This window comes from Amblyomma americanum, chromosome 8 (genome assembly GCF_052857255.1).
Source record: "Amblyomma americanum isolate KBUSLIRL-KWMA chromosome 8, ASM5285725v1, whole genome shotgun sequence".
Lineage (NCBI taxonomy): Eukaryota > Metazoa > Arthropoda > Arachnida > Ixodida > Ixodidae > Amblyomma > Amblyomma americanum.
The window spans coordinates 87,619,313-87,637,189 of NC_135504.1; the positions used below are offsets into that span (position 1 = coordinate 87,619,313).

General features: G+C 47.9%; 1 protein-coding gene across 1 annotated transcript in view; it reads left to right on the forward strand.

Annotated features, from left to right (window-relative positions):
- The window catches only part of LOC144100516 (uncharacterized), a 33,761-nt gene that overhangs the window by 3,099 nt on the left and 12,785 nt on the right, over window positions 1-17,877 (forward strand). Inside the window, exons 5-11 of the mRNA XM_077633447.1 lie at window positions 1,278-1,369; window positions 2,165-2,291; window positions 5,586-5,689; window positions 12,205-12,241; window positions 14,431-14,532; window positions 15,934-16,062; window positions 17,667-17,769. The gene's annotated coding sequence lies outside the window, so the exon portion shown is untranslated. The remainder of the gene's footprint in view (window positions 1-1,277; window positions 1,370-2,164; window positions 2,292-5,585; window positions 5,690-12,204; window positions 12,242-14,430; window positions 14,533-15,933; window positions 16,063-17,666; window positions 17,770-17,877) is intronic.

Consider the following 17,877-nt stretch of genomic DNA (forward strand, 5'->3'; position numbering starts at 1 on the left):
TTCTCCGACGTAGCTTCGGCGTCTCGGTCACTGCCGTCGCTGAAGGCAAAATTCCTGCGATTGCAGCAAGGCGACGCAGGGAGACGCAGATATCTGGCGAGGACAGATGTCAGCGTCGGCGCCGGAAATGCTTCGTAGGTGGGGATTGGTGGTGCCAATGACCACGCATTAACAGCGACATCCGGGATTTACCTCCGCCGCTTATCAGCAGTTGCCCCTTCGGTACCCGTGAAATTGTCCCCCTTGCCACTGCAGTAGGTTCCCTTTGACGCTAAGAGGATTTGCTATAGACAAAGGATAATTCAGGGGCTTTATACTCGATCCTCCTCAGTCTGGAGATGCCAGTCCGTACGCCCTCATGTGTTTAGTCGCCTTCTCCTGTGTGCGCAGAGCTGAAAAGTTAGTAACGTCGATAAACAATGCCTTGTGGTTTCCCATTTACAGTGAACTGAGTTAGAGAGTTTTGCAATAGATGTTAAAAGCAAAGATTTCAAATCTATTTCTGTAGGCTGCGGAACTGCAGTGCAGTAAAACTTCACTATTCGGCCCCTATTAATCTGAAAACCGTGATAACTGGGACTACCGTAGGGTTCCTATCCAAGGCTATGACGTCAGACTTACGTTAAATAGCACACTGTAGGGCTCGCATCAACTGGCGCCCACAGCACCACCGAGTTAAGGTAGTGCGGGCTTGACTCGCAATCTTCCAGATATCATTCAGACTGCGGGCTATGCAAAGTAGATCGTTCCCCGTGCTCTGCTGGTATGCGCTCGACAGCATCCCTGACGACCATCCTAAAAAATAATCCCGACATACCCACCAGCTGCTGACCACGAGTGAGGAATTGGAGGTCCTACTGCTCTCGACGGACCCGGCCAGGCAAAAGATCGCCACTAACTGGGCCGCCTATGGCATGGAACTCCATGAACTCACGAACGTATAGAGCAGTGGGGCTGTGCTGGGACCCAGGGTCCTGCGTGTTCAAAATCCCTTCGTCATTGCATAGAGTATGTGATGAAATTCCGAAAAAGCTTCGTTGCTGCGTAGTTTTCTCGCAAAAGCACATGACTATCATCGCCAAGCTTCTCGCGCATAATTTTTTCACGATGGTAGATTTTTTGGCTAGTTTTTAGCGGCCAGTTGGTAATTTTCAGATTAAATTCACGGTGTTGTACTTTATTGCGTTTTCAGCTGATAGTATAGTTTTTATGCTATGCAGACCCCTGAATCACCCTTCCTTTTACCATAGAAACCAAGTTCGTCCTTATTTTTGCAGTGATGGCACAGGAGAGCACCTGAGCAGCAAAAAAAGCAGAGGCCTCTCTTTGGATCTGGTAACAAGACAACACCCACCCGGATACGTCACTGGTGTGTCCCTCTCCTGTCTCTTATTTGGTCATGTCTGTTCTATTATAACCAGAACTGAATGTGGGAGACAGAACGCTCAGCGTTATCACAAAGTGAGCAACCGTGGGCCACTGGGAGCGAATGGATTATTTCAAGCTTCCTGTGCTACATTTTCTTGTGAGATGTTGAATAGTGTTCTATGTTTATCACATCTGTACAGACAAAATTCCAATAAGGAGAGGCATCTGGCAAGGTGACACGATCTCGTCAATGCTATTCACCGCCTGTTTACAGGAGGTATTCCGAGGCCTGAACTGGGAACAGTTGGGGATAAGAGTTAGCGGAGAATATCTAAAGAATCTGCGATTCGTAGATGACACTGCCCTGCTGAGTCACTCAGGAGGTGAACTGCAAGTCACGATCAATGAATTAGACAGGAAGAGTATAATGGTGGAAAATAGACCGCTGAGAAATAGGCTGGGAAATAGACAGTCTAATTTGATTCGTGTAATCGGGCATATGAAGCGTACGCTCCTTCGGTGTTCCCTGCCCCGTGGTGGGCGCCCGAAGATTAGTGCCCGAGATTATGCCAAAGTGGTGCGATCGAAATTGTTCAGATGGCCGGCAAGCAGGAAATCAGATTACCATTTACGATTCGCGAACATCGCGCAAAGGTATTGGGACCCACAAGGATTCCCGCCATCTGTGAACATAAAGTAACTGTTGCACTCAAATCAACGAGTCTCTTTGTCTCACCGCGGCATGTGCGTCCATGAGGAGGTAAAGAAAAACCTTCTTTCTCTCTTTTTCACCCAGAGTCTCTGCAGCTGATAGAGGGCTTCGCTAGCGCCCTCAGAGTGGCCATCTGTCCAAGGCATGCACCAGCGCTTGCACCTCAGTCCCCACGTGGCCTTCGTAACACATCCACGTTCGAAGAATCACAGTACGCTGATGTCTTTTCTTCTCTGCCTTACGGCGACCAGAGGTCAAGTGTATAAGCAAAATGCCCCATTAGTTGTAGCATTGTTCAATGTGGCAGTAATCGTGAATCTAGGAAATTTCGTTGAGGCTATGACTACCGTCACTTGGTCTGAATCCCTCTTGTACTGGTGCCAGCCGCTACGAAGACTGCTTTTGTTAAATCCTTTTAACCTGGTATAGCAGCTAGCTGCTCGCTTTGATGGTGTTCACCACCTCAGCCGAAGCTATATGATGCTGGGGGGAGCGTTTTTGATCCGCATAGCCGAACCAAAGACGTTTAGACTAATATAATAGACTGATACTGTGTCTGTCGTTCTCGCCCAAGAAAATTGAGATTGTGATACCCTTATATCGTCCTTCATATTACTTGGTCTTCGTGGTAGCGCAAAAAGCGAATTTACGGATTTTTAAGCTTAACTTCTCTGCTTTCTATATCGTAAGCTTGACAACATTTGGCTGCAGCGTTGTTCCCTGGAATTTTATTTCCCAATTATGTGTGTCGCCGACGGAGTATAAGATTTAATAAAACGTAGTACAATTACGCGGTTTATTGCTGAGAGGCCTAAAATATGAATACCTCATACTGCAAGCTCTAGCACGTTAATGCACCTGAAAAGCCATTAACATATATAACGACTTCGTCTCGTCTGCTCCCGTTTCGCCTCCGAACCATGTCACTGTTTTTCGGTCCCCCAGTTTTGGTATGACCCGTTCGCTCAAACTTTTAAAGCGCTAGTGGCAATTGTTTCCTCACTTACTCTAAGCGTGACGCGCCTTCACGCCAAAAAATTGCGTTTCCTAGGAATGAGTGAGCGGCGCGTTTCTTAGCGCTTGCCAAGTGTGATTGATGGCACTTATTTTGCGCCCTTGTTTTAGGCGTGGTGCACTTTCACACTAAGATGTCTCGCTTTCACCCACACTTCTTCACGCTTTGCAGGCGTGATCGCATGGCCTGCCTCATGCTTGGCGTGCTTGACAGACTTTAGCTCCCCCCCCCCCCCCCCGGCCCCTAATACCAATTTCAGTTTATTTCTTCCAGGCGTCCTAAATGGGTGTCGCTGTTGACGACTCCAAGAACGAGTGTTGAGTTTTCGCGCAAGACGGGCAAACCATGTGACACATTTTGCATAGATGCGTAGTGTGAATTAGAATAGAATCAGAATTAAAGTACACTGGAGAGTGAAAGACAGTGGACTCAGTATTGGAACCGAATCGTAATTGGAATACATTTTTAAATAATTCAATTTCTGTGCATCAGTCTTATTTATCACCCTTACATTTTTTAAATACAAAAACAAATTCTGTTGCTTGTGCCCCGGTTTTCCTGGCTACATTTGGAACAGAATCATAATTGGAACAAAATCGTATATAGTGCAATTTCTCTGCATCAGTGTAATTTATCGCCCCAAATTTTTTAAAATACAGTAACGAATTCTTTTGCTTGTGCCCCGGTTTTCCTGGCTACATCTTTGACCTTTCAATGATAAGTGTTTACATCCTCATACCAGACCTGACTGATATGACTATCACAGTGCAAATTCTACTTTATGACAAATACTGCTGCCCCTACAGCTTTAAAAGTGCACGCGTGACACGTAACCATCCACGAAGGGTGACAGGTTGTCGAATACAACCACCTGAGGTCCGGAACGGGAAGTATTAGTATAGAAAGGAGATAGCCTTACTAGTATACAGAAGGAGCTTGACTTATGATGCAATGGAATGCTTTTCTACAACAGTTGAACCCAGCGTTCCTCTGATGTATGAGCAACGTAATAAACAGAAGCTGTATGCTAAGACATAATGCCTCCTGTGAACACTACCGTTGTCGAGGTGTTGTGATTGTTTTCCGCAGCTGGTCAGTTCACGATTGCCCGTGTCGATTCCTTCGGGAGGGTTTTACTCCATCCGACGTTAGTGATTATATCAGCTAGCCCAAGTAATAAACTAAAGAAGCATTTGCTTACATTGGCACCAGCCCACTCTTCGGGGCCTATGGTAATAAAAAAGATACGAAATTGCCACAGTGTTAAGCCCGATAGTCTCGAGTATGCTTCTATATTCTCTGAAACTTTCGCGAGGTGCTCGTGTAGTGAAGTTGTTATGCGTAATATTCTCGATCAGCAACGGTCATTTGGACGTGGCAACCCACCCCGAGCCTTGATTAGCCGGCTTCCTCCGAGGAGTTGCATCCTTCATTGTTAAGTGATTAGAGTACGGGAAAAAACGTTGGATTCATATGCTGCGCTTATGAGTTCACGCGATAGCGTACACCATTTGGAGCGTCATTTTTTTAATCAGATTATTAGATTATTTTATTAGGGCGATGATATACACCGATACTTTGCATCAACAATCATTGGCTGGTAATTCGCTTTCAATTTTCTCATTTATGTCACCAACCACACACTCTAAAGGTTCTTATTTCGCATCACCAATGCTAAGCAATTCTAAGCACCAATTCTAAGCAGTTTGACGTCTTTGATATGAATATTAAATTTGGCTTCATGAAAGGAACCGGCGCAGAAACCGTCTCGCCTATTTTAAGAAAGGGATGGGATAAAGGAGGGACTAAGAGAAGAAAGGAAGAGGTGCGGTAATGGAGGGCTCCAGAATAATTTCGACCACCTGGAGATCTTTAACGTGCACAGACATCGCCCAGCACACGTGCGCCCTTTGCGTTTCGCCTGTGGCCTCCGTGGTCGGGTTCGAACCCGGGAACTCCGGATCAGTAGCCGAGCGCCCTAACCACTGAGCAACCACGGCGGGACCCATTGAACCCCCATTTTTCCGGTTTTTTTCTTCATTTCTTTAATAATTAATTATTTACATCACACCAGTCAATAATCAATCACTACTACCAACAATTAACATGCAACAAATTTTAATGAGCTTTCAATTATTTCCGACATGCACTGCCCACTGTTACTACGCTGATGGCTTTTCAACCGAACGAACTGTGTACGCTATCGGGTAATAGAAGAGTAGACGTAAACTCAGTGAATTACAAAATTCAAGTGAATTCAGTGAATTCACTGAATTCAGTAAACAGCCCACTGAATTCAGTGAACAAAATTCAGTTAATTAAGCCCACAGGTGCACACTTCTTTCGGAATAAACAGAACGGCAGCACCTTCCTTTTTCGCGTAAAATGCATGAAAGAAGGAAATATGAAGTCTAGAATTACTGTGATCCTTAAGAGATATTCGGTGGTCCCTTCGCACAAGTTGCTTATACTATATTTTTTCTCTTGCAGCACCGGCTATTTGGATTCGGCATCATTGAACAGTGCTGCTTTGGTTGGCTTCTCCGTCCTGAACTAGGGGTGCGTGCCTGAGCCCCTTCTGAAGTTGAGGCCGAGTAAGTGTCCATACTTCAATGTGATCTATCCAGGCAGAATCCTTTGTTACCTTTGCTGAATTCTTCCCCAATGGTCGTGAAAACAGCGAAGATTTTCAGTCAGCTTATGCTCTGCAGACTTGTTGTTTTTGGACACTAAGGACAAAATCAGAAAGCATTGCTAAACTTGAAAAGTGCTGGTCGTTTAGCATTCCTAAGTGCGAAACATTCCGCGAAAGCTGCATTCGCAGGCGGGAACCACTGCCTGAGGGCACGACTGAGCTTTCCAATGATCCAGGGAGCCAGTTATGTAGTACCTCTCATTCCCTCATAGCCTGAGTCGTTTGGGGACGTTAAACACTAAACAACCATTCCTTTCCTCAAAAATCATCGTCCTCTATATCATTGCTAATGCGCCAATGAACTCGTTTAACGCCGACGGCCTATTCCATACTTCTTAGCTGCAAGACCATCACAGTATGCTCAGTTTATCTAAAATCACACCTTAAACTCACACTTTAGACCATATCTGATAGCACGAGATTTTAGAGCACACTCTCGTCAATGAGGAAGCTGGGGGCAGTAGAGGTCAAGTCATGGAATATTTTACTTTATCCAAAAACATATGCTTCCTATATACACGTAAACATTGATACCGTCCTTCAAGTTCATGCAAAATGAGTTGCCCGGATGTATGTTTTTGATCAGAGTCTTTATCCATCTTTATCACCGAGTTCCTTTATCACGGGATGTGTTTATCTATCAAGCATCAATCGTTCACTGAGCAACTCTGCTGCCAATACGACAGCTCAGCTGGGTGACCGTTAAAACAGAAGGTGCCGTTGTTTCATGGCTCGACTGACAAGTGTCCATTATCCTTTGACCGGTGCAAATTCTGTACGGTTACAACAAAATCACAAAGGCAACGTCGGAGTGCCCACGAGACTGTCGGCAATCCACCAGCTGCTAGCGTGTCGTCTTGAACGGCTTGAGCTATACGTGTCACGTCGGGTCGCGGTGTGAGTTCCATTTGTGGCCGCGTAAGCGGGTAAGGGTTGAGGGGCTCTTCTAAGGGGTGCGCTATATGCGAAAACCTTGTGTTCTTTCTTGGCGTTTGTCAACGCGCGATCTTACGTTCTGCGCATGCGCACCATCGGAGTTTATTGCCAAACATCCGGTTCAACCTCCGGCCTAATTTCAACGCTTTTCGAATGGCGGATTTTGCATCCAAACATCTTATAATACAACCAAAATACTAACTCTCATCCTGAGGGCAATATTTAATTATTTTCGCGCAGGTAATTGTTGGTTAAACAGGATAAAAAGGAGATTGAAAAATTGAATGTTTTGGAGAGAAACTTGTGGCGGACTGGGTAGCAGTGTTGTAGGCGTACGTAACATAGGGTAGAATGAGGTCTCAGATCATGTGGTTGGCAGCAATGTACATCGCCAGCATGTCGCCCAGAGTGCGATTAAATTGTCCAGTTAGACCATTTCTTTGCGGATGGTAGGCTGCACAAGTCCGATTAATGATATTGCACTCGGCGAGTAGAGCTTTAACGACGTCAGACAAGACGCGTCCTCCGTCACTGAAGGGTTCACAAGGAGCACCGTGGCGAAGTATAAAGCGCTGCATAATGAAGGACGCGGTTTCTGCATACTGGGTCAGGTGACCAATGGCAACAATGACCCAGTGGTTGCCAGCAGCGTTGTACGGCAGAGGTCTTATAAATCGATGCCAACATGGTCGAAGGGGCGAGGAGAACAATGTAGTGGCTGCAACTCTCCAGCAGAGCGATGAGGCACTTGCTTAAGGCGTTGGCTGCACGGGCAGGAGCGGACGTACTTCAGTATGAATTTACACATGCCTCGCCAGTAGTACCGGAGACGGATGCGAGCCTACGTCTTGATGACTCCCGCGTGGCCGTATTGCGGGTCAGCGTAGAAACAGGTGAAGATTTGGGACTGGAGATGTCGGGGAATGACAATAGGCCATTTCCGTCCATCTGAGTTATAGTTGTGCCGATAGAGTACATCATCGCGAATTGTAAAATGTGAAGCTTGACGACGAAGGGTGTGGGATGGTGGAGGCTTAGATGGGTCGGAGATAAAGTCAAGAGAAGCAATTCACTCATCTTTACGCTGCCCAGAAGGCATGACACAGGTGGTGAGCGAAGGTGCATATGATTCGAGGGCCGAAAGGCTGGCAAACTCGGCCGGTAGCGGGGAGCCGGACAGGGCATCAGCGTACTGATGCTTGCGGCCCGACCGATATACGACACGTTTGTTATATTCTTGGAGACGGAGAGCCTATCGAGCAAGGCTACCAAAGGAATCTTGTAGTGAAGCAAGACAACTTAGGGCATGATGCTCAGTGGACGGCCTGAGAGATAAGGTCAAAACTTTCCAAGGACCCAGAGAATAGCCAAGCACTCGAATCCAGACTTCCGTTGGGCGACCACAGCCCCGAGGCCAATGCCACTGGCGTCCGTGTGTACTTCGGTTGGGGCTTGAGGGCCGAAGTGACGCGAGATGGGTGGTGCCGTGAGGAGACTGCGCAAGTTGCTATAGACGTCGTCGCAGGCGGGCGACCAACTCGAAAAATCCACATTGCTGCCGAGAAGCTGAGTTAAAGAGGCAACAATGGCCGCAAAGTTTCGAATAAAACGCCGAAAATAGGAACAGAGGCCTTGGAAGCTGCGCAGTTCCTTAATGCAAGCAGGTATTGGAAACTCAGTCAAAGCACGAAGTTCGGCGGTGTTAGGGCGGAGGCCCTCTTTTGACACAACATGGCCTAAAATTGTCAGCTCGTTAGCAGCAAAGCGACACTTTTTTAAGTTCAGTTGAAGGCCAGCGTCCATACGCATGTTAAGACGTGATTCAGCCGGGACAGATGAGTCGCAAAGCCGGGTTGAGAGATCACGGCGTCGTCGAGATAACACAGGCAAGAGTTCCTTTTCACACCGCCCAGAATGCTGTCCATCATGCGCCCAAAAGTAGCTGAGACGTTACAGAGGCCAAAAGGCATTGCGTTCAATTCATACGGGCAGTCAGGGGTCGCAAATGCGGCTTTAGGGCGTTTGTCGGTGGCCATAGGGACCTGCCAGTACCCAGAGTGTAAAGCGAGAGCAGAGAAGAGTTCCGCTCCTTGAAGGCAGTCCAGAACATCATCAACGCGGAGAAGAGGGTAAAGATCCCTTTGCGTTTCCTTATTCAGGCTGTGGTAATCAACGCAGAAACGAATATAGCCATCTTTCTTCTTCACGTGGACCAGGGGAGAGGCCCAAGGTCTGTGTGAGGCTTGAATCATGCCTCTGTGAGGCATTGTGTCAACTTGGTCGACTAACTTGGCGCTCACTGGCGGAGACGCGATGTGGGCGCTGACGCTGAGGGGCGTGGTCACCGGTGTCGATGTGGTGGGCGACAGTCGACGTGCGGGTCAAAGCGGGTTGGTGTGAATTGAATGAGGAACGAAATTGATGAAGGAGCGCGAGAAGTTGAGTGCGTTGAGGTGCAGCAAGAGAGGCGTTGATGGAGGGAAGGAAAACATCTGGAGGTGAAGTGTCGAGTGCAGGAACCGGCCAGCTGAGGGCATCTACTGCTAGGGACTGCGAATCGTCAGTTTCATTGCGGTAGAGATTGAAATCAATTATCTGTGCGGTACCGAGACACTCACCGCGACGCACAGCGGACGCATATGTAAACGGATTGGACACGAACAACGGGCTAAGGCCAGCTGACCGGGTGAGGACGGTGTAAGGTGTGGACAGGTACTTGCGGCACAGAAAGAGGGGCGATGGTGTAAAAAGTATGTTGCCGTCGTGAACAAGGTGAGATGTGATGGGGACAATTACGAACGGAAGAACAGGCGGGCATGTTCAGTGTCTTCGGAAATGACAGCTTTGGCAGGAGCAGCAGAAGGGGCATCGGAGACGAGCAACTGCTGAACGCAAAGAAATCGTTCAGCACGAGCACAATCGATCACTGCCTTATGGCTCGACAGGGAGTGCCAGCCCAAGAGTATTTCTTGAGAACAGGTTGAAAAAATGATGGATTCAATCACGTAGAGTGTTTCCTGAATATCGACGTGAGCCGTTCGTCGCTAACAGCGGAATAACCTGCGCGCTTGCAGTGCGCAACAAGAATCCAGAAAGTGGGTCGTCACTTTTCGCGAGGAGCGACAAAAAGAGGCGGCCATGGCAGACACAGTAGCACCGGTGTCGACAAGCGGCAGAACAGAAACAATCTCTACGGAAAGGCGTGCAGATTGGCGGCAGATAATTGAGGCGTTGGACATTTCGATTATGGCGCAGTTCTCGCCTCAGGAACTGCGGCGTGTAGTTTTCATCTTGCGAAAGATTCGGGCGCCGGCGCGGGGGAGAAAGGGAGCGGCAACGAGGAAAAGGTGAGCACCGGGTGGAGAAGGCATTGTGATCAGGTGAAAGCGGGCGACTCTGTGGCGGCTCGGCTTGCGGTGATTATTCACTCGGAGGAGGCCAGTAACCGGCATCTGGGGAGATTGGCGCATGACGACGGCAAAGCCAGGCCAATGGCCAGGCAGTCCGCAAGAGTAGCAAATAGGCCGATTGTCACTAGTACGTCAGGGATTGCCAAATTGTCGAAGCGGTTGCAAAAAAAGCCGTCGTAGCGTGAGAAACTTGAGGCACAGACGCTTGAGGCGGAGTGTAGTTTGGGCGGTAGTCAGGCGGCCATCGCCGTGCGACGGCGGTAGCGTAGGTGAGGGGTGCAGCGACAGGTCGGGCGGCTGTGCTGGTGCGGGAGGAGGGACCGGTGGAAGGGCCTCAGCCCCTTGTTCGCTGATGGCAGTGGCGCGAGGCTATAAACACTTGAGGCTATAACTACTCGGCTATAAACATCAGTCTCGATCTCCTGCGTGCGTTCTGCATTTCCCCGTTTCATTTCATTGTTCCTTTTTGTTTATTTCTTTCGTCCTCATTCATTTTAATTTCGTCCAGGAATTAGTTACCTGAAAAACTCTATGTGCCCCCAATTCTTGGCCACACCCCCTATGTGGGCATGTGCCATAGTATGAGGACAACAACAACAACAACGCTTGTTTCATGTGCTCACCCGCTCGTATCATGTGAGCCAGTCTTCAGCGTCATGATCGTCAGGACCGCATAAGAGTGCTCCCGAGGGAGCCGGAAAAGAGGACTGGTGAGCCCACCTGCACGGCTTGGTGGTCGGCGGCTTCGAGCATATAAGATATCGCGGGTTATTGGCGCGTCCAGGCTTCTGAGACCATCACTGCCAAGAGTTGTTGGGATTCGGGTAGCAGCATCCCTCAGCTTACACGAGATATTAGGAAGCAGGTAGCGTGGTCGGGCCAGAGAAGGGGCAAGGAGGATCGGGGATGAGGTTAAGAAGGGAAAACAAGGAAGACCTCATACAAAGACTGTTTACATACTGTACAGGTGAGAGCAACTGAGAGTGTCTCGCAGTAAAGGGAGCTTCTTAGCGGTCGGGAGTGTCTCAGCAAAGACTGTTTACATATTCTACAGGTGAGAGAAACTGAGTGTCTCGCAGTAAAAGTAGCTTCTTAGCGGTCGGGAGTGTCTTAGCAAAGACTGTTTACATACTCTACAGGGGAGAGCAACAGAGAGTGTCTCGCAGTAAAAGGAGCTTCTTAGCGGTCGGGAGTGTCTCAGTAGCTCGTTAAGTACCCATCGTATTCCCCAGATCCCTGGCTGGGGAATACAGTTCGAATAAGGATGTCCAATCAAACCTGCAGACGATGACACTGATCGTACCGCCCACGGCAGGGACGGTACTGATGTTCTCTCGCAGCTCGGTCGATGGAAAAAGTACAAGACCTGGTCACGTTGTTGTAAACACAGCCTCCAGGTGGGCGCGCACGTGGGTCCGGTATGCGCCCATGTAGCCCAGGAATGCAAGCACGTGACACAGGAATGAGGGCCCATGTGGGACAGGAATGTCAGGTTGTTTCCCAGTAGGGGTTCAAGAGCTTGCACTTCCTCGTCTGATGACCGGAACGCGGAACCTCTGCTGAAGGCGCAGCTCTCCGTCAATTTTCAACCCCAGCGTGACTGATGAGAACAACCGATGGCATGCTCGACTACGTGGGGACGCCATTGTCGTCGCTGCTTCAGACATTCTTGCAGCCACGATTCTTACAGAAGGATCAATAGGCTTCTCGTTGGTTTTCTGGAAATCCGGGTCGGGGAGTCCGCGTCTTTGATCATTTGGACTGGAAGCCACACCAGGTATAACAGGGTCGGTAGCGTACGGCTGCGCAGGCCCAGGGCGGTACGAGGATGTTAAACTGAACCTCCACCAAACGTAACGGGGCCTTGGTTTAAGCTCAGGCGGCGGCGAAAGCACGGTGGCGACAGAGTCTCTCGTCTGTTCAGGTCAGCAGGCGCTCGCTCTGTGCGATGGCAGTGTGGCTAGGATGATACCCTTCTTCTTCACAGTATTTACCAGAATTTGTTATAGTGTATTTTGAAACGCTACATCACTGCGCAACTTTGCTGACTCAGTTTTTCCCACTGCAGGGGCTGCAACTGCCTCCCGTCAGCCTCACCTTAGCAGGTACGTGGCCAACTCTGCCAAACTTTGTAAATTCACTCGGGAGGGGCAGCTGTCAGTACATCTCCAGCTGCACTGTAATAACTCTGCCAATGCATTTGTAATGCGTAACAAGTTTCCAGCAACTAGACCTCTAACGTTCTCCTTCTTTTCAGCAGCAACACACATAACCACACACATATCCATACTTCACTTTGCCGTATCTGGCAAGACCTTCACCACTGATGTCGATTGAAATGATCGGGGCACCTCATGATCACTGTACGTAGGTAGGCTGCTTGTATGGACGGAGGTGGTATGCCCTAAAACCCCAAGGCGCAGATTTCCATGTGTAATAAGTGACACCAATACCGCTCAACTTGGCCAGGCGAACGCGCCGTCAGCATGGGAACCGGGAGCAGCTACACATAAACTATTCCGTAGGAGCTCGACGCACCAAAGAGTGCAACGATGTATCCTCACAAAATGTTGCGTTCGAATTGTCGTGCTTCACTTGTGCAGTGCAAGTGGTGCAAAGTTTATGACGCACAATCCCTGTTGCCTGTGACGTTGTAAGAGCTGCTCTATTTGCAACCTTCGTCCTCTCGCTGTTTTGGTAGTTGTGTTCCGATGCTTCCATCCTAATCATCGCGACGACGACCTCATGTTGGTCTCACAATGAAAAGGAGTTATTATGTGTCCTATGGGAGCCGCCCTATCAAAACAGAACAGAAGGCTTTCTGTCGTCGGTACAGTATTCCCCACAGTATTTTCGGATGTGGCGTTGTTGTAAAAGCAGGAATAGTTGCAGTAACAACAGAATTTTTTTTTAGTTCTCGTCACAGTGACCGATGCAGTTCTGTCAAAGAAGGCGGCTTCAAAATAATCTGCGACAGGACGGCGAAACATTTGTCGCCTTTTTGGACCAGCACAGTTACTACCGCGAACATACTCATTGCGAGCTTATAGTTGCATTGAAAGCAAGCTTGGCAGTGTTGATTCCACCGCTATTCAGTTTGATGCAGCAATCCCTTAACTCCCTTTGAGCCGCCGTGGTGCTTCACTGCTTGTGGCTCTCGACTACTGATCCGAAGGAAGCGGGTTCTATCCCGGCCCCGGCAGCTGAAATTCGATAGAGGCCGAATTCTAAAGGCCCCTGTGCTCTGCGATGCCAGCGCATGTTGATGAACCCCAGGTGGTCGACATTTTGCGGACCCTTCACTACAGCGTGAAGAGTCGATTTGGGACGTTAAAAACTCTCATAAACCATAAAACTCGTGATATTTGATTTCTCCTGTGACCAATCATAGAATGGCTTCACATCCTTCTTATGGTAAAATGATTATCCGTATTTGCACTGTAGTCCAGAGGACAGGATGTATAGTGTTCAATATTCCTCCAAACGTGCAACGTTGCCGTAATTTTGCAGCGATAGCTACAGTACTGTAGCATTTTGAGCCGTCAGAGCGGTGGCGCCGCCACACTGTCACGTGGTGCGGAGCAGCTGCTGGCAGCGTGGCGCCGTGGCTGATCACGTGGTTGGTCATGTGACCAATTTCCACTCTGCCAGCTGTAGCTATCTTGTCACTCCAGGTTTAACCATAGCTAAACCATTGCCAATTTTTTATTTTTTTATTTATTATCTGATTTATATTTGCTGGCACTTTGTTTTCTTGCATTGTCCACATCCAGAATGGAAATTCAGGCCTCTTCGTGATTAACGGTGTCCCCATCACTCATAGGAAAAACTTTCATGACCACCTCTGCCCATCATGCAGGCCTGGTGCCGCGCATTCGTGGTGATGGCTTTTCGGCATCACATTCAGCACATTGAGCAGGAATAATACATAATATACCAAACAAGGGAAGAGAAATAGAAGGGCGCATCGCTTGACCGCCGAACCTCTGCACCAGGACTGGTAGGAGTACTCCCAGCAGGGATCTATGAATGTAAAGTAGCGAATGCGATTCCGCTTATACGGGCATTAACCCATTATCGTTATCCGAACAACTACCATCCGTGAACACTGGATCTGGACAACGGAACCGAAGGGAATACCAAATTGCTAGTGCACCGAATTAGCATATGCCCAAACTACTCAAATATACCGCCGTGTTTTTTTTTCAGTTCATTTGGGAGATTTTAATGTGTATAGGCCCGAACATCGTCATTTAATCGAACGTAGAAAATAAGCTATTTCCTATTCTCGCAGCTCTGCCAAGGCTGGCAGGAGGGCATCTACACCACCTGCCGAGAACATGCCTTCATCCCCTGGTTGCGGTACCAGGGCAACACCCAGCCGGATACGTCACAGGTTGGTTAAACAAAATGACGTCATTGATTCCACAAGGTCCCTGGGCTCCCCTGCAGTATTGCCGGTGTCGGGTACATTGCTATTCAATTCTTGGTACCTTTTACGCAAAGAAAATGCAGCCGCTGAAATGTGAAGCAGCACTGAGGGCGAAAGAGAAAACACCGCGTGTTATCGGAGAGATGAGTCAAATATTTCTTTATAGCCAATGTGAATGAATGAATGCTTCCCGTTTGCAGTACTGACCCCATTGTTGGGCAAGCCAATTTGGTACCTAAGGGATGCGAAGTCGATCCTGCACACATGCCCAGGAGCTACAACTGAGTGGCATGAGTTAATTTATCCAGTTCACGTCATGTGCTTTCGTTTGCTTACGTAATTGCCACGGTGAAAAAATTTCATTCAGACCACATCCAAACAGCCCGTCAGCAATTGTGTACACAGGATGCAGGTTCAAGGATGAAAGAAGCATGAAGGGTTTGGAATAAACGTCGGCTGACTGGCTATCGGCCCGATTCAAAACGCACGACAGAATTTTGTGTCGCGCATTACAGTTTTGAGCCGCGAGGAGTTTTTTGTCCTGCGTAGTGTCGTGCGACAGAGGTTCGTATCCTGGGTTCTTTCGCGCGACAAAGGTGTTTGCAGTAATTCTGCCGCACGACACGCATCTTTCCTGTACTTATCTTCATAGCGGTACCAGAACGCAAACTTTTGGAGACGTTTACTGAATCCATCGCGCATTTTTTTCATTATCTGATTAATTTCGCATCTGCCGTGACGTTAATCAATCAACAAATTAATCAATTCCTTAATTATTTTTTCTCAGTCGAGTTGTAAATCAGTCTAAATTTCTCAATCAATTTTTCAATCAATCAACTCCTCAGTCAATCAATTTCTCAATCAGTTGAGAACAAATCAATTTCTCAAACAATTTCTCAATATCATCAATTATTTTAGCGAATTAATTTCATCAATTAAAAAGTTAATCAGTTTATTTACATAGATTGCTCTTTCCAATTTTTTTTTTCTTAACCGTCCTACCGAATGTGACGCGCCACGGATTCTGCCCTAGAGCCCTTAAACCGCTTTCCCTGGGTCGTCTTCGTGTATGGACCTCATATCGAGCAACCCCGCGGAGTGCAGCTCGAAAAAACAGCGTCCGAAATTCTGTCAATATTCTCCAGTGGAAAACGGTTTTTTGGGGCCATTAAAAAGGGAATGTGTTGAGTGCCGCCGCCGACTAGCGACCGACCGAGCAAAGGCACCGGCGACCGCCAGGATTCCCCCAACCTGTTGTTCTCTGGCTGTTAATGTTCTCTATCCAACGACATTCCCTTATCTCAGCACTACGCCCATGTCCTTCGGAAGGTAATGAACGTCCTCTTTGCTATCCCCTTCACCCAGAGTCTCGGACGACGGAGCTTCCTATTTCGGCACCCGTGCCCAGGGTGGCCATCTGTCCAAGGGTTGGACCATCAGTGGCACCTGTCTCTCCCTTTGCCCTTCGTAGACCTTCAGGGGCAAGCAATTGCGGTACGCGTACATCTCTTCCGTCCTTTCGCGATCGCAGCCAATGTTGTCGCAATAGAACTGGATTGCCCTTACAAGATGTGAATGTCTCTGCTAAAGCCATGCAAGCTGGTGTTCTGGTTAACGGCACGGTACTGGAGTTCAACCGCATACCCGGTACAGCTCACTGTTCGCTTTGATGGTTTTCTGTTCATCAGCCATGGTATTCTGATGGAGGTGAAATGCTGGACGGGCTGCATATTTGAATTTCGGCGCTCATTTTAGAAGCACGTAAAGCTGGATATGTTCCAAAGGCTTCCATTACGAAGAACCTGGTGGCCCACAGTGGGGCATGAATATAGAAGTTAAGTGACCTCACTTGACTCCGCATCTGTTCAGATGAATTAGGTTAATTATTAATTGCTTGCGTCTCGCGTAACATGAGTGACTTTGTGTGTTAGCTTGGCAACGTTTCGGTAAAATCAGTGTTGTGTGAAATTTTATTACCAATTTAATCTTTTGTGGGAAAGCTGTCCGAGGGCTTAGTGAAATGCCTCACCACATGTACAGTGGCGTGGAATAAAAAAATATTAGCACAACTGATGGATCACCGGAGTGAAATCACTCATCCATCCATTTTTTACGTAACTGTTGCGATATAATCCTCAAATTTATTGGAAGGAACCATTCGTAGTCTCAGCGACTTCCTGGCGCATAAAACTTTGAAGCATTTAATTAGGACGCAGTGGGCTTCCTAGGAGATGCAAGGGAATGGCTTTTTTACTTTTGCGAAGAGAGGTTAAAGGTGCACTAAAGAGGAATCTGAACCGCAGGAATTCTGTCTACACGTTCTGGGCATTCCTAGAAACTTCGAAATATTGTCCTGTGTGGCGGATTGCCCTAATTAAATCGGATTAAATGTCCCCGCTCCCGCGTTTTTTTTAACTGAACGCGGTAGGGAGGCGGAGACAACCCATGCATATAGTATTTTTAGCCAGTCCAGTGGCGACTTCGCTTTCACTTTTTAGGTTTCTGTGAACGAACCGTTTCAGTCACAGACAATATAGCCGCGAATTAGGCTAATGGAAACAAAAATACACGTGGACTCTCTTTGATATACTTACCCTGCCTATCGCGTTGAGTTAAAAAATAAAGGCGGCAGCCGGGACGTTTAATCCGATTTTATTAGGGCTATAGGCTGCACAGGACAATCATTAGAAGTTTCTAAGAAAGCCCAGAATGTGTAGATAGAGTTCCCGCGGTAAAAAGACGAGTTCAGATTCCTCTTTAGTGCACCTTTAACTTCGGATTTTCCGGGTTACAGACCACGGCATGGTTTGAATTGTCACTCAACCCGTCACGGCCCAACTTATCGGCATTTGGAATTGAGTATTACCTAGGCAGTAAGCATTCCCGCATGCATCTGTCTTGTCTTTAACACAATTACCCACTAAAGTATTATAGCAGACGGAACAAGTGGCATATGATGAGGCTATAGAGAGCCTAGAGGCTAATAACTTGTCAGAGCCCGCTGACTAGTAACAATTTTTCTCCGTAACACTGATACACTTTAGCTTCCACGGATCTTCTGCGGCTCATTGTAATGCTTGTATGCATGGCCTTCGCAGACAGCACCAGCGCTTTGGATGTGGGGACGTCCTATCGAGCTGCAGCAGTTGGTCGGCTGCGATGTCCTGTATTAGTCCGGCAATCATGTCCATGCTAAAAGCAGTGAGTATTTTTCATTGGCTCCATCCTAGTGGAAAGTTAAACATTTGCCATTCAGAGCGTAATGATAAATGAGGGAGGAGGAGAACCAGGAGAGTAAGGGTACAAACG